This window comes from Bombus bifarius, unplaced genomic scaffold (genome assembly GCF_011952205.1).
Source record: "Bombus bifarius isolate JDL3187 unplaced genomic scaffold, Bbif_JDL3187 scf7180000007990, whole genome shotgun sequence".
In the NCBI taxonomy this organism is placed as follows: domain Eukaryota; kingdom Metazoa; phylum Arthropoda; class Insecta; order Hymenoptera; family Apidae; genus Bombus; species Bombus bifarius.
Window position 1 is genome coordinate 1601360 of NW_022884371.1, and position 14685 is coordinate 1616044.

Genomic DNA, 14685 nt, shown 5'->3' on the forward strand with positions numbered 1-14685 from the left:
TAACTTTCCACATTGCAACGTTTAATAACTTTTTAAACCAACGTGCACCGATAGCCGCCGATAGTTGAAAACTGATTAATCAATTTCGGGCGAAGCTTCGTTCGCTTTGTCACAAATTTCTCCAGGGATCGAATCCCAAAGTCTTATTCGATTATTTATTTCTAATACATCTTTAAACAGTATAATTCAATTTATCGAGAAAAAGACACGTCTTTCTTCTACGCGCCAGAACTTTCCAATTTTTCACGTTTCTCTTCCAAAGGTAGGTTCGATCCCAACGTGAACTACCGAACTTTAAGAAAACTTCCTAACTTCTGCATTCCGATGACAGATACCGCGCGTCAACAACGGTTACATCGTTCAAGATGATCGCAACATTTGTACAATATAAACGATAAGCAAAGCAAACTGAAATAAAACAATTACGTTTGTACCTCCAGCCTATCTATCTATTGGGTTGGCAATTGAGTGATTGCGGATTTTGTGAATGCCAACTAATGACAAAATCCCAATACATCCCAAAAGGTTCTAGTCGCATACAACCGATAGTTAGCGTTTAAAAAGATTCGTAAAGATCGCTTGTCTTCGTCGCTGTCGCGCGAGAATCTCTGTTGAGGTTGACTAACAGAGGAACGAATGGATGAATTTATAATGGAAAAATATATTATGATAGGTATAGGTATAAGTACAGGTATAGTGTATGCTGATTCAGATCCTCGCTCTCTCAGTGTTACAATACAACAGAAGAAGGACGATAAGCAGCACGTTCATGTATTTATAGGAAAGGACATTAGCAAAAAAGTTAACCTTGGTGTTTAGCTCTAGCTCGAGGCTACAAGCAACAGCAATAGAAATCTATTTATAGCTCTTTTGTTTCTAGACCTTGTAACCGAAAGCAAAACTTATATTCAAGGGCACAATAATATGAACCTCTCGTTATTTTGAATTTTTTTCACTAAATTCTATTCTCTTCATAACAACGGTCTGCAGGTCACGGATATACAAAAGATAAAGGAGTGTAGATTTTTTCTTGAAGTAATTACTTCAACAATCTCCTCCTAGACTTTCAACAATGGTGGCGATTATCACCAGGAAATTTAACGCTGATCCTCCCTTTTCACGGTTGCTTATTTAATCTCGCGGAACGTGCCTCGTTCTTCAACGTTCAGCTCGACGCTATGAGTACTTGTTTATTTGGACGAGTCGCAGGGTGTCTCGGGCCAATTCTTCGAACGAGCATCCCAACGTCGTCGTTTCAACGACGACGCTTTTATTACGGTCTCCTTGTTATTCGAATGCTCGCGCGCTTTTGTACGTTTTACGTCGCCACCGGAAAATTGGACCTCGTATCTGGCGTCTCATCCTCGTTCCCCTTTCGGCTCCTTAAGAAACATCACCAACCTTTTTCGTCTCGGAGCTGTTCCCTCCTCGGAGAGAAACGCGGCTACGTTCGGCTTATAAATCTCCATTAAGTCGCAACGACGTCCCGTTCGTCGTTTGCTCTTCACTTTTCGTCGTTGAAGCCGAATCAACGCGTTCAACCATTGTGTGGCTATGGAGCAGTGCCTAGGGATCTTCTTTAGGGAGATCGTGGCGTAAAATTATTTTTTCCCTTTTCTATTATATCTTCTTTTTGATCATTTTCATTCTAGCGATGAAATGGCGTGTTAATGATACCAAGGAACCCTGGTTTAGCAAGATTGGATGTAGCATGAAGCATACTTTCCCATTTCGATGACTTTTTCTATCATTATTCGTCTTGAAGTTTCAGTTTCTATTTCAACGAGAAACTATACACGTTGAAAAGACCAAGTTATTATTATTTATTTATTTTATTTATTCTTAGTCCTTTATCCTTTCGGCTTTGGACCACTTTTGGTTTACATCTCTTATATAATGCTCTTACATCACATATATTTCTCTTACTCTAGCACTTCTATAATTATATACAACTGCTTATACCTATCTATTGCACCTTACTTGATCTATCTCTATGTACTAACTTATATCTAACGCTTATAACTAAGTGCTCATTCCTTCTTTGGCTTTTGCTTCCTTGCTGTGCTCCTTCCCTGTCGTTCCTCCTCCTCTTCTGTTACTCTTCTCTTCTCTATTATCGCTTTCAGTCCTGCCAGTCCTTCTCCAGTCTCATTTAGTGTTTCGAAAACACCAAGTTATTTTTATTTATCTTTCGCATAAAAAACGTGTCCTCGGAATAATCGCAAATTACACGGTGTAAATTACGAAGGAAATTCCGACGAATGAAATTGAAGGTTTCAGTGGTTCTCAGTAAGAAGTACGCGAAAGACGAAGAAAAAATAATTTCCCTAATACGTACGCTGTGGAAACTCGATTATGCGAAAGTTACTTTTTAACATTAACGAATCGTGCCGATTAGAAGCCAGTGAAACGCGTACGTCTGATGCTAGAACCAGTATTATACACACTATACACGTCCGACATATCAACAACTACCAACAGCAAAATGCTGACATTCGCGGACGACACGGCTGTACTAGTCAGACACACTAATTCAGAAACAGCAGTAATATTAGGTTAAGTAAAAAGTTCTGAGCGTTTTTCGCTAGATGTCTTTAGTGAGCCATATCTCACGATGTGCACATCGCATCGAGTCATAGTATACACCGATTTCAAGGTGATATTACGCATCAAAAAGGTTCTTTGTCAGTTTTGTGTTCGGTGAAGCCAGTTGTGTGTTACAGCGTTCGAAAATGGAGATAAAAAAAGAGAAAATTCGATACATTCTTCAGTACCACTACGACCAAGGTGAAAAGGCGGAGCAGGCGGCCAAAAAAATTTGTGCTGTTTATGGACCCAGTACAGTATCGAATGCAACAGCAAAGCGGTGGTTCCAACGATTCCGTTCTGGTAATATGGACGTCGAAGATGAGGCACGCTCTGGTAGGCCAATCGTCGAAAATGTGGATAAAATCATGGAAATCGTCGAGTCGGACCGGCATGTGAGCACTTATTCCATTGCCCAGGAACTGAAGATTAGCCAGAAAACCGTTTGGAACCATTTGCATAAGGCTGGTCTCAAGAAGAAGCTCGACGTATGGGTGCCACATGAATTGACGCAAAAGAACCTTTTGGACCGAATTGATGCCTGCGATTCTTTGTTGAGACGTAACGAAATCGACCCATTTTTGAAGCGGATGGTGACTGGCGATGAAAAATGGGTCACATACGAGAACAACAGCCGAAAAAGATCGTGGTCCAATCGCGGTGGGCCGGCCCAAACGATCGCCAAGCGTGGATTAACGGCCAAGAAGGTTTTATTGTGTGTTTGGTGGGATTGGAAGGGAATCATCCATTATGAGCTGCTCCCATCGGGGCAAACACTTAATTCGGACCTCTATTGTCAACAACTGACCAGACTGAAGCAGGCGATCGACCAGAAGCGGCCAGAATTGGCCAATAGGAAAGGTGTTGTGTTCCATCAAGACAACGCCAGGCCGCACACATCTTTAACGACGCGTCAGAAGCTCCGAGAGCTTGGCTGGGAGGTTCTATCGCATCCGCCGTACAGTCCAGACCTGGCACCAAGCGATTATCACCTTTTTAAGTTTTTGCAAAATTTTCTTGATGGTACAAAACTGGCCTCAAGAGAGGCTTGTGAAAATGAGCTGGTCAAGTTTTTTACCAATAGGGACGAGGACTTCTTCAACCGCGGAATTATGAAATTGCCTTCAAAATGGACAAAAGTAATCGAACAAAACGGCGCATATTTAATCTAAATCGAATAATCTTGACTATGTTAATTTCATCGTCGAAATAAAGCGAAAAAGCGCTCAGAACTTTTTACTTCACCTAATATTACTACAAAAGCACGACACAAAAATAGAAAAATGGCTACAAGATGAACAAATAAAAGCAAACCCCAGTAAATGCAACCGTATTACATTCACACTGAGAAAAGGGAAACTACCAAATATCTAATTGAATTGCACGCACATAACACAAACAAGGCAAGTTAAATACCTAGGACTTCGCTTAGACACGCAACTTACATGGAAACAACATACTAAATCAATTATAGACAAAATACGGATAAAAAGAAGGATGTACTGTCTAACTAGTCGAAACTCTAAACTCAGCATAGAAAATAAACTTAAAAATCTACAAAACCTCTATAGGGGACAGCAGCAATGAGCCACATAAATAAACTATAGTCGCTATAATCGAAGATACCGAGAACAATAGTCAACGCCCTGTGGTATGTCAGAAACGAGGATATACGCAAAGATTTACAAATACCAACGGTCAAAGAAGAAATCGACAGGTACGCAGAAAAATACGAGGAAAGAACGGCAGCACATCGAAACCAGCCGGTTGCTGAAGCGAGGAAAACTCTCACAAAAAGAAGACTAAAAAGAAAACACGCCACTGACCTCACTAAAGAAATAAAATAGTCAAACTCGAAGATGGTATCCCGCTGGGGGTAGCCATCCACATGTTATTTAGCAATTAAGTTAAAAAAATTTACCAAATGTCCAGCTGGACAAATTGTAAAGTACAAATTAAATAATAAAAAAAGTCTGATGCTTACTGAGAATCGACTAATTTCAATCGTGACAACGAACTTCGCTGTGCCATGGAATTTGCAACCAAACTGCGGTACAAATAAAATAAAATTTAACAAAATTTACCAAATGTCCAGCTGCACAAATTGTAAAGTACAAATTAAATAATAGAAAAGAAAATCTGATGCTTACTGAGAATCGACTAATTTCAATCGTGACAACGAACTTCGCTGTGCCATGGAATTTGCAACAAAATTGCGGTACAAATAAAATAAAATTTAACAAAATTTACCAAATGTCCAGCTGGACACATTGTAAAGTAAAAGTTAAATAATAAAAATAATCTGATGCTTACTGAGAATCGACTAATTTCAATCGTGACAACGAACTTCGCTGTGCCATTGAATTTATAATAAAATTGCGGTATAAATCAATGCTTCGTAAAAAGAAATGAACAGAAAAGCAAGCGATCTAAAGAAACACGATGCACGATAGATTACTCCCGAAACTTGAAGAAACTTTCAACAAACTTGCTATCCAACTTTATAGAAAAACATCTCGTATACGCTGACCCGATACTTTTAGCCAACTGAAAGCCCGTAATCGATTAGAAAATCACGCAAGAGTAGGATCGATCGGCAACCAATTGCACATTTATGCTCGAGCTTGCAACTCTCTGGATGCTGTTAATCTCGCCTGTTTACAATACGCGAGCGTGTTTGGTTCATCGATCTTCGGGCGTCGCGTTTTGCGATGCAAGTCGAACAATCGCCGGGAAATGGGTCAAGTCCTAATTGCATGGACGCCGTGGGGCAAGGAGAGAGGAAAACAAAATGTCTCGTAACGTATCGTTCGATTTCCCGGTGGGAACGTCGAGCAAATGGCCCTCGTTAAAAAATATCGAAACACCGTTTGCTATGGGCGAATTTAATGGAGGCAGTTGAAGAGGTTGAATTAATGGGAGAAGCGAGTGAATTGCAGGCGAATGGCTGGCGCGATATTTCGAAGATGTTCGGCCATTGGTAACGATAGAACTGATCGAAATTTGATGATGATGAGTTCGAGATCGACGTGTTGACTTTGTGTAACGACGAACTCGTATTTTCGTATAGCGAAAGTATCCGTGTTTTGAAAATCAGTCATGAGATTGTTTTACCAAGATACATTTGACAATATTCGTATTATAATAATTACGATATTGGCGACCAGATTTTTAATGGAAGCGAGCAATTTTATTATTACAGTCTATGATTATTCTACGAAAATAGATATATTACTTGTGCGTGGGATTATTACTCCTGGAATTATTACGCGAATTCTTATTCTTCAGAATATTATTTGGAAAGTGGAACCTCGTTGGAAAATTGTGTTACCAAGGCAAATGTATAGAAAGCATAGCAGTTCGCATATTTCGTACGTTTTATTTTTATATTGCGTGCGTTCTTTATTTCATTTTAACTTTCGAATTTTCTAGAAATTTTCCAGAATCGTACAAGATGTATATCTATCTCGAAAACTTTGAAGTTTCTGGAAGAATCGTTAAATAAATGGTGCAGATTGAAAGCACTGTGATAGAAAGAAATTTAACAGTGACGTGATATTTAGTATATCAGTCGTCAATAACAGTGGCAAATATCTTACGATATTATTCGAATTATCATCACGCAAATAACAGAATTATTTACACGCAATTTTCTTTATCGTTGCGCGCTCTGAACGCTCTGTCTTAGCTTCGGAAAGCTACACAATTTTCTAAAAACTATCAATATCGAACCAGTAGCTGCTATCATCTCGCCGTTCTTTGCTTTATCACTGAGTACATATAGCTTTCCACTTGTGTACCATGTGTCAATAACGCCATTTCTAGTGTTAGAGCGATTTAATTAAAAATCGCAGCACGAAGTCGCAACGAACCGAACAGAATTCCTTTAAAGAATGTCAAAAGGTACGGCAGGTTTGATTCGAAGGTAAAGCAGAAAGGGAGGCGAAAAAGAAAGAAAATGGAAAATTGCCGGTGAATTGGGCGGATGCGTCGCCAGAGAATTGATAGAGAGGAGGAAACATCGAGAGGAGGAAAAAGGAGGAAGGCACAGAAGTTCCGTGCCAAGTCAATACTTGGTTCCCGATAACGTCACTCGATTACCGATTAAAAGAAGATTTCGATATCGAACCTCTTCGTATCTGGCTAAATAATCAATCGTTCGACCACGGCTGCTTTTTCCCTTTGCCTTTCCTTTCTTTTTTTTTTTTTTCTTTATTCTTTTTTTCCAAGGCGATCAACTCTTTACCGCTTTCTTCGAGCCAATTTGTTTTAACGTTTTAAACACGATGGGGCGATTCAGACAGCCTGTCGTTTTCTCAATTCGTATATTTTCTGCGTCGTTACAAGCGAATACGTGAACTGTTCCTAAAAGAAATATTTCCGTCTACGCGTTTCATCGTGCAATGATAAATTTTGTAAAATAATTGGAAAATTTTCCTTGACGTTTACAAATTCATGCAAACAAATATGTTTCCCTATTAAACAAGGGAACTATCTGTCACGCTGTATACAGGGTGGTCCGTAACCGGTGATACGACGGGGTACAGGGTGATTGTACGCGAAAAGATGAGTGGAAAATATGTAACGAAATTTGTTGGTACGACGAAAAGTTTGTTTCTTTCAGGGAAAATCGAGTTTGAAAATTTATCGAATGTACTTAACCATCCGTCTGCAATCTTATTTTCACATACGTCGTCTGCATACTTTCACAGATTTTTTTAGCTTTCCGTGCTTTAAAAAACCCCGCCAATATGCTCTTCCAAGTTTCCGGAACATTAACCGATAGTTTCTATCGTCACATATTACCGTAATCTTCTTTCAAGCAGAGCAGGATTTAAACAAAAATATGGGAAAAATGAAAAATTGCGTGAAACTGCTGGTGGAAGACGACCCGATGTGCAAATGGAAGGTTAAACTTGGCCACGTACCGACTAGATATGAATAAACAGTCGGTTGGAAATAAGTCGAAAATATAAAATAAAATTGTTCCGTTTAATGCTCTATTTTCGCCCCATTTCTCACCCGTTCTTCGTACAAATTTGTTTTTTTTTTTTCGATACTTTCAAACATTTTCACGGTAAAAAATTATATTATTCTGCCATTTATCGAGCAATTTTTATGAAACTTGTTCACCTTCACCCATAAAATTCGATAGCTTTGAAGAAGAACCCGTAGGACGGCGCGTGAAGGACAAAGAACAAAATTAATTATTTATCTTTTCATTTCATCGATGGTTTCACCATTATGTCAATTTGGCATATGGTCTGGTACGTGCCCATAATACATATTAACACTTTGACTGCCACACCGAAATCACATGTTTCGCTCAGGACACCACGGGAGTACTTTTATTATTCAAAGCATATAATGGCAAAAAAATAATAAATTGATGATGTAAGACAACTTATTGGTGGTGGTGACCACCGTGGCGCCTTGGTAACGGTTGATGGCGACATATTATAACAAGGCTTCGTTTATTTCAACAAACCATTCAGATTCCAACGTCCAGAATATATTGTTGAAACGTGTAGAAGATATTAGTAAACAGTATTTGCTCGTTCTATATATAATAGTAAGGTATGTTCACACTTCTAACTTCAATTATATGATTATAAAGTAGCATTTACAATTATTTTCTAAGGTGTGTTTATAATAATATTCGTAGATTACCCCTCAAAGATATGGATGCAAACACAGTGCACCGTTGGATGCAAGATTTGTTTTCATTTTTTTTTTATTGATGTTCTAATAAAAATGTTTAATCCTTCAATGGGGCATTTTTATTTCAAAGTATCTTCTATTTATCGGTTATATTCAAAATGCCCTAACTGTCAATTTTCATACAATTTTTACAATTGTAAGAAGTTCAAGCGTTCCAATGACCACCGTGGCGTCACAGGAGAAACCGTTACCGGTCATATATGACCAACGTGGCAGTCAAAGTGTTAAACTTGCTCTTTTTTCTATATACAGGATGGTTGGTAACTGGTGGTACAAGCGGAAAGGGGGTAATTCTACGCGAAAAAAGAAGTCGAAAATATAGAGTAAAAATTTGTTTTTTAATTTTTCCATCGAGACAACGATCTACAGTGAGATCCGTCATAACGAGACGTGATAAAGTCCAGATTTCCTCGAAAAGAAAACCTCAAACGAAAAATTTTTATTCTATATTTTCGACTTCTTTTTTCGCGTAGAATCACCTTCTTTCCGCTTGTACCACCAGTTACCAACCACCCTGTATATTGCACGTCGCATCTATAGGCCTAGACCCATTAGATTTTCTGTTTCTACCTTTCTATATTTCCATCTTTTGTGCTTCCGCTTTCGTCGTTCGTAGACTATGCTGGCGGTCTACCAATCGTACTCGCCACTTACGAGTCACCCCGTATATTTCATTTTTATGGACAACGAACCGAGGAAAATTTTCGCGCGAAACGACCGGCGAATTCGGAATGAAAAGATTACGCAAAAGAATCCACTTCTTGGATTTCCATCCGCCCGAAAACCGTGTCATCAAATTCCTATCGAAGGTTTCTCGAAAAGTTCGCGGTTTGCCACTTATCGGTACTTTACGGTCGAGATACCTCGAAAACGCGTCGACCGCGGTGCGCTTGAAAAACTGATCAAACCGGAAGCTAACGCGTTGCTCCTACACGGCGTAAAGAAGCCGATGGGCCGATCATCGTAAAATAGAAATAGGATCGCTTAAAGGTGCCGACACGTTCGATATTTCATTCGTCAGCAGCGTGTCGCCTTCCGCATCTCTCGATAACACGCCTCGTTTATCGATCGCACGCGATCCAGAAGAGGCTAGAAATCGAGCTTTCACACTGCAACGTTCGCGAAAGAGGAAATGAAAGCTCGAAAATAGCCCAACTCGATGATCGAAGAAGGTTGATAGCACTATGTAGAGAGAAGCTGTTTATGTTCGAAACTTTCACGATGATTAGATGACACGTTTGCACTTCTTTGGCTTTCCATCGTGTTTTCGGCAGGTAGACCCGGGGTTAGATAACGCGTTAAATTTCTGGAAATATAATTTTCTAAAAAAAATATAATCTTCTACATAACACGAATTTTGAATATGCGATGAACAATGATATTCGATATTTTATATTATCGACATGATCGACATGACATTATTCACATAACACGTATATAGTGAACGTATAATTACTAAATTAAATACATAAAATTATTTTTCCATTAATTAAAGTAACTTTCTCTTACTGACTTCAAACTATAGTATAATATTTCTTTCGCGAGTAGTTGCTTTTTCTATTTTTTTAATCTTCAATCTGACCTCCTTTTAAGCAACACCGATCGTTACTTGGCTGTTTTAAACTTCTAGTTAGTCAACATTTATAATCTAAGTCCGCGAGCATCGAGCGCGATCGAAAAAGTAACGCTCTCTTAACACCTGTAACAACTAACAAATCTCACGACGAAGAAGATACAGAAATCTATCGCCTGGTGTGCACGGAATCCTACAGTATAAGGAAACCAGACGAAAAATTGGCGCAATGTACTGAGCGTAAGGATCAGGCACATGAAAAATGCAGCAATCAAAATTTTCTTTATATTTATCTCAATTACGATTGCGAATAGTTGGTTAAAAATTTCACTTCTTTTTCTTTACTTGTTAATTAAATCAATAAATACTTTAATTTTATAAAGCGTAGCAACACACATTAGATGTTTGTTATTATCGAAGCCACGCAGTGTTACAAGCGACCTGAGGTCACAGTCGGCTGCAACACTTTCTCCGCTTCTCATTTTTTTACTAATAACCTGTTTATTACTTGAAATACAACGAAACATTTGTGACTCGATAATGTCAGACAAGTAAGCGACATTTTCGTCTAAGAATTTTTCTTGTAAACGTAAGAGCTCCAGCGCGATCGTATTGCAAAATCAAAGTGCTATTACCACAATCTACTGTGCGCGTTAATACGACAATCGTCCGGAAAGTAATACCCGTTTACGTGTAAAAGTCAAACAAAAGCATGAGATGTGCGTATAGAAGGACACGTAGCTTCGTTCGTACGTTGACAGAAATCATACTAAATTTTTTGGTGTTGGAATAATCATTATCGTGGTGATTTCATACGCTTAAAATGACAATGCAAATTGAAAACCCTGCTGGTAACGAAGCGCACGGTCTGTCGCATTTTTACGCTTCTTGAATGTTGAAAACCGTTGCTTAAGAGTACTACACCATCGAATTACTGTAATTTATCGTAATAAGGCTATGGTTAAATCATTTGTAAGACGATGGATGCTATCATAAACTTTCCGAACGCTTGTCTCATTGCAGAGAAACGTGACGGCGAATTTATTGCACGTGATCGACGCGCCAAACGAGCCACACTGCCTCTTTTTCTTGTTCTTCTTCCTTTCTTTCTCTTCCTTTTTTTTTTCGCGGAATTGGAAGTATCTTTGTACAGGAAACAATGATTCAAAAGACGACGTGAAGCGATGGTCGTGTAAACGGTGGAGATGTGTGTCGAAGGTATACGAAAGCTCGTCCCACGTTGCGACAAGTGTGCAAATAGGAGCGATGGTTATACTAGAAAATACCTAAGTATATATACTAAAATTTTGAACGAAGAAATCTTTTCAAGATGCATTCGTCTGGTTGTTATTTCTAAACGTAGTAGTCTTTGTCTCAACGTTTCGGAGAAAGGTGGAAAAGTAAGGATGTTACAACGATGTTATAACGAGTGTTAAATCGAACGTAGTTACGTGATCGAATATACTCTCAAAAACCTTGTTCGTTTGCGATTAATTTTGTAACACTGACATCGAAGAAACAAGATGCTATTCCATATTTGACGACATTCCTCTATAGCCGGCGATGCTTAAAATAAAAGCAGACTAAGCGGCTTAACGCGCGAGACTGAATAGAATTCTAAGAGTAGAATTATAAGGTCGAGTTAAACTGAGTAAGAAAAATAAAGCGCGACTAACGTACTCGTAGCGTAAAGAGTAAAGCAAAACTATCGTAAGGTAAGACTATCGAAATATAGAGGAAACTGTATGACAAGCGAAACGACCTCGCGTTTATAATGTCTGTGCGAGTTCTTTGTACTTTATGTGTTACAGCCTATAGACCATGGTCGTAGACTTCTAGCCAGAAGCTTTTAAATAATAAAAAAGAAAGAAAAAAAAAAAAAGGTAAAAGTGTATGGCACACGCGTTGCTCGTTTCGTAACTCGCTGTCAGCATACGCAGAAACGCGTTCATCGGTGTCGGCGTGGCTTTTTCGCTCGTCGGGTCATCTCTCTCTTTTTCCTTCTCACTTGCACGCTATTCTCCTCTCTTTTCGTGGGACGAATTCGAGTGATACGCGAGATTGGCGCAAGGCCAGCCGACGATTGCGTAACTCGCGTCAATGCGAATCGCTCGACCGCTCGATGAATGCCGTTCGCGATGCTCGGCCGTCTGCTCTTTCCTCTCGCTTCCTCCCGAAACAGCCAACAGAGCAACGGTTCACCTGTGCCTGTCGATCTCTCGATCGCTCTTCGATTTAGTGGTCCATTATGAAATCGGAGGTGCGAGATCAAATAAGCGAAATTTATTTACCTTCTTCTTTACTTTTTTCAATATGTCATTTGGTATTGGTTTGGTATATTTATCATTATGTAAAGCTTACAATGACTACAGAAATTATTTGTACATACCCTTATTTTCCAATGAAGAGTGTTTTATCGCGTTCCACGTTTCATTTTCATAATAGCAGAATTTGTGTAGTAGTACGGAAGTATTATCAAACGATGTGAAGCTTAATATACTTGGATATATTTATACAAATACCATAATAAATAGAATGGTGTGTAGATACTTTTGTATATTATTTTTTATAGTTTTCGTGTATTATTTGATGGCTGGAAATCATAGTGATGCGAGTGAAAATTTCAAGAAGCTGTATTTATCGTATAATTAAATTATTATCGAATTATTATTATCGAAAAAGTAGAATGAATTTTTTCTAATGCGGTGCAATTCCATTTATCGGGACGAAATGTTATTTCGTGGACTGAAAATCATAGTTGCGCGACTTGAAAATTTGTAGAAGCTGTATTTGGCCAAGCGTTGAAACTCTTAAACGTGCGATCCCTTTGGTTTCATAATTAGCGAAGTTATTAGTTTATTCTCTGCAGCAATACGTTTTCAAGACATGAAAAGGTAGAATGGATTTTTTTTTAAACACAGTTAGGGGCCGATTAACTGAACTTTCGTCGATTGAATCCGCGCATCCCGATGTTAACTCCAATTTTGCGTGTGTATGTATGGGAAAGAAAAATAATTAGTGGGGAAAATAGATCAACTATTATACAAACTCCAATTATACATGCGTATAAATTGTTTACTCCGACAACTTTAGATAAACGGAGTTCTACCGTGTAAAACGCAGCAGATTATTTCATAAAAACTGCCAGTGAGCTGACTCACGCGCCACTCGAGAATCTCAGTTAACCATTTACCTTTGAAGGTAGAAAACTAGAAATTAATTTTTAATTAAACTGAATTTCAGCTTCGCGGTCTCCACAAAATTAAACGAATAACACATGTAATATATATATATTATTTTTCTATTTTAATAGTTTTCTATTTAGTTTCCCATTTTAATATATATAAATAAAAGTAGAAAACGAGAAATTTGTTTCTAATTAAATAGAAGTTTAGCTCCGCGGTCTTCACAAAATTAAGTGAATAACACATGTAATATATATATTAGGTTGTCCGAAAAGTTTCTTTCGTTTTATAAGGAAATAATAGACGCACAATATTTTTTGTTTTATATTAGTTTATTGAATTATACACGAACGTAATAATAGAAATATAACGAAATGGGTCATACCTAATTCAATAAAATAATATAAAACAGAAATTGTTGCTCATCTATAATATTATCACCTTACGAAACGAAACAAACTTTTCGGACAACTTGATATACAGGGTGGTTGGTAACTGGTGATACAAGCGGTACAGGGGGTGATTCTACGCGAAAAAAGAAGTCGAAAATATAGAATAAAAATTTTTCGTTCGAGGCTTTGTTTTCGAGAAAATCGACTTTGAATTTTCGCTCAGTACGCGTGCACTTTATCACGTCTCGTTATGACGGATCTCACTGTAGATCGTTGTCTCGATGGAAAAATGAAAAAAAAAAATTTTTATTCTATATTTTCGACTTCTTTTTTCGCGTAGAACCACCAGTTACCAACCACCCTGTATATAAGCTACTTTTTACCAAAATCTACGGCTTTGAAACTTTATCGAATCGAAAATATCTGTGTCTGCACTTCCACGAGCCTTCAGCGATTTAGGCACTTTGTACATTGCACGAAGAACGTGTTCTTTATAAACAATAGCGAAAGAATGCCTTCTATCGATCGCTCGTTTCTTCTCTACTTGTAGATCTAACCTTCTTCTTCAAAATATCATTCCTTACCTTCGTCCTCTTGAGAAAATAAGAAAATGACAACGAGTGCTATAATCGAGTCCGTATCGACTGTTTGTCCCCGACACTGTCTTCACCGACAAAATTTCATCGACACCAGACTTCGCCGATAACAGCAATCATTGACACAGGGTTCAACTGATTCTATATCGAGCTCTGGCAAAGTACGGTTTTCAGGATTGCGTATCAGTTTTACGTTGTATTCCTACCTCTGTGCCAGTTCATCGACAGAACCTACACACACACGTACGTACTTACGCTCGAAGAAGATCTAGTCCAAACTGGTACTAATCCACACGCGAGCAAATTTGAAAAAAAGAAACGTCTTAACCAAAAAGCACACCATTTGCATTGGTTTGGACTGGACTTTTTCGAGCGAGCAGACAACGTATTCGTGTGTACGCGTATACGTCTCGTCGATGTTGCAGCGTAGATGCAAAAGTAGTGAGAGGCAAATAGATCATGAAATCCGTACATAGTCCAAATTTGATATACAGGGTGGTTGGTAACTGGTGGTACAAGCGGACAGGGGGTGATTCTACACGAAAAAAGAAGTCGAAAATATAAAATAAACATTTTTCGTTTGAGGCTTTGTTTTCGAGAAAATCGACTTTGAATTTTCGTTCGGTACGCGT

General features: G+C 38.4%; 1 protein-coding gene across 3 annotated transcripts in view; it reads right to left on the reverse strand.

Annotated features, from left to right (window-relative positions):
- Positions 1-14685, reverse strand: part of LOC117205459 (sodium/potassium-transporting ATPase subunit alpha) — a 172686-nt gene that overhangs the window by 86452 nt on the left and 71549 nt on the right. The window lies entirely within an intron of this gene.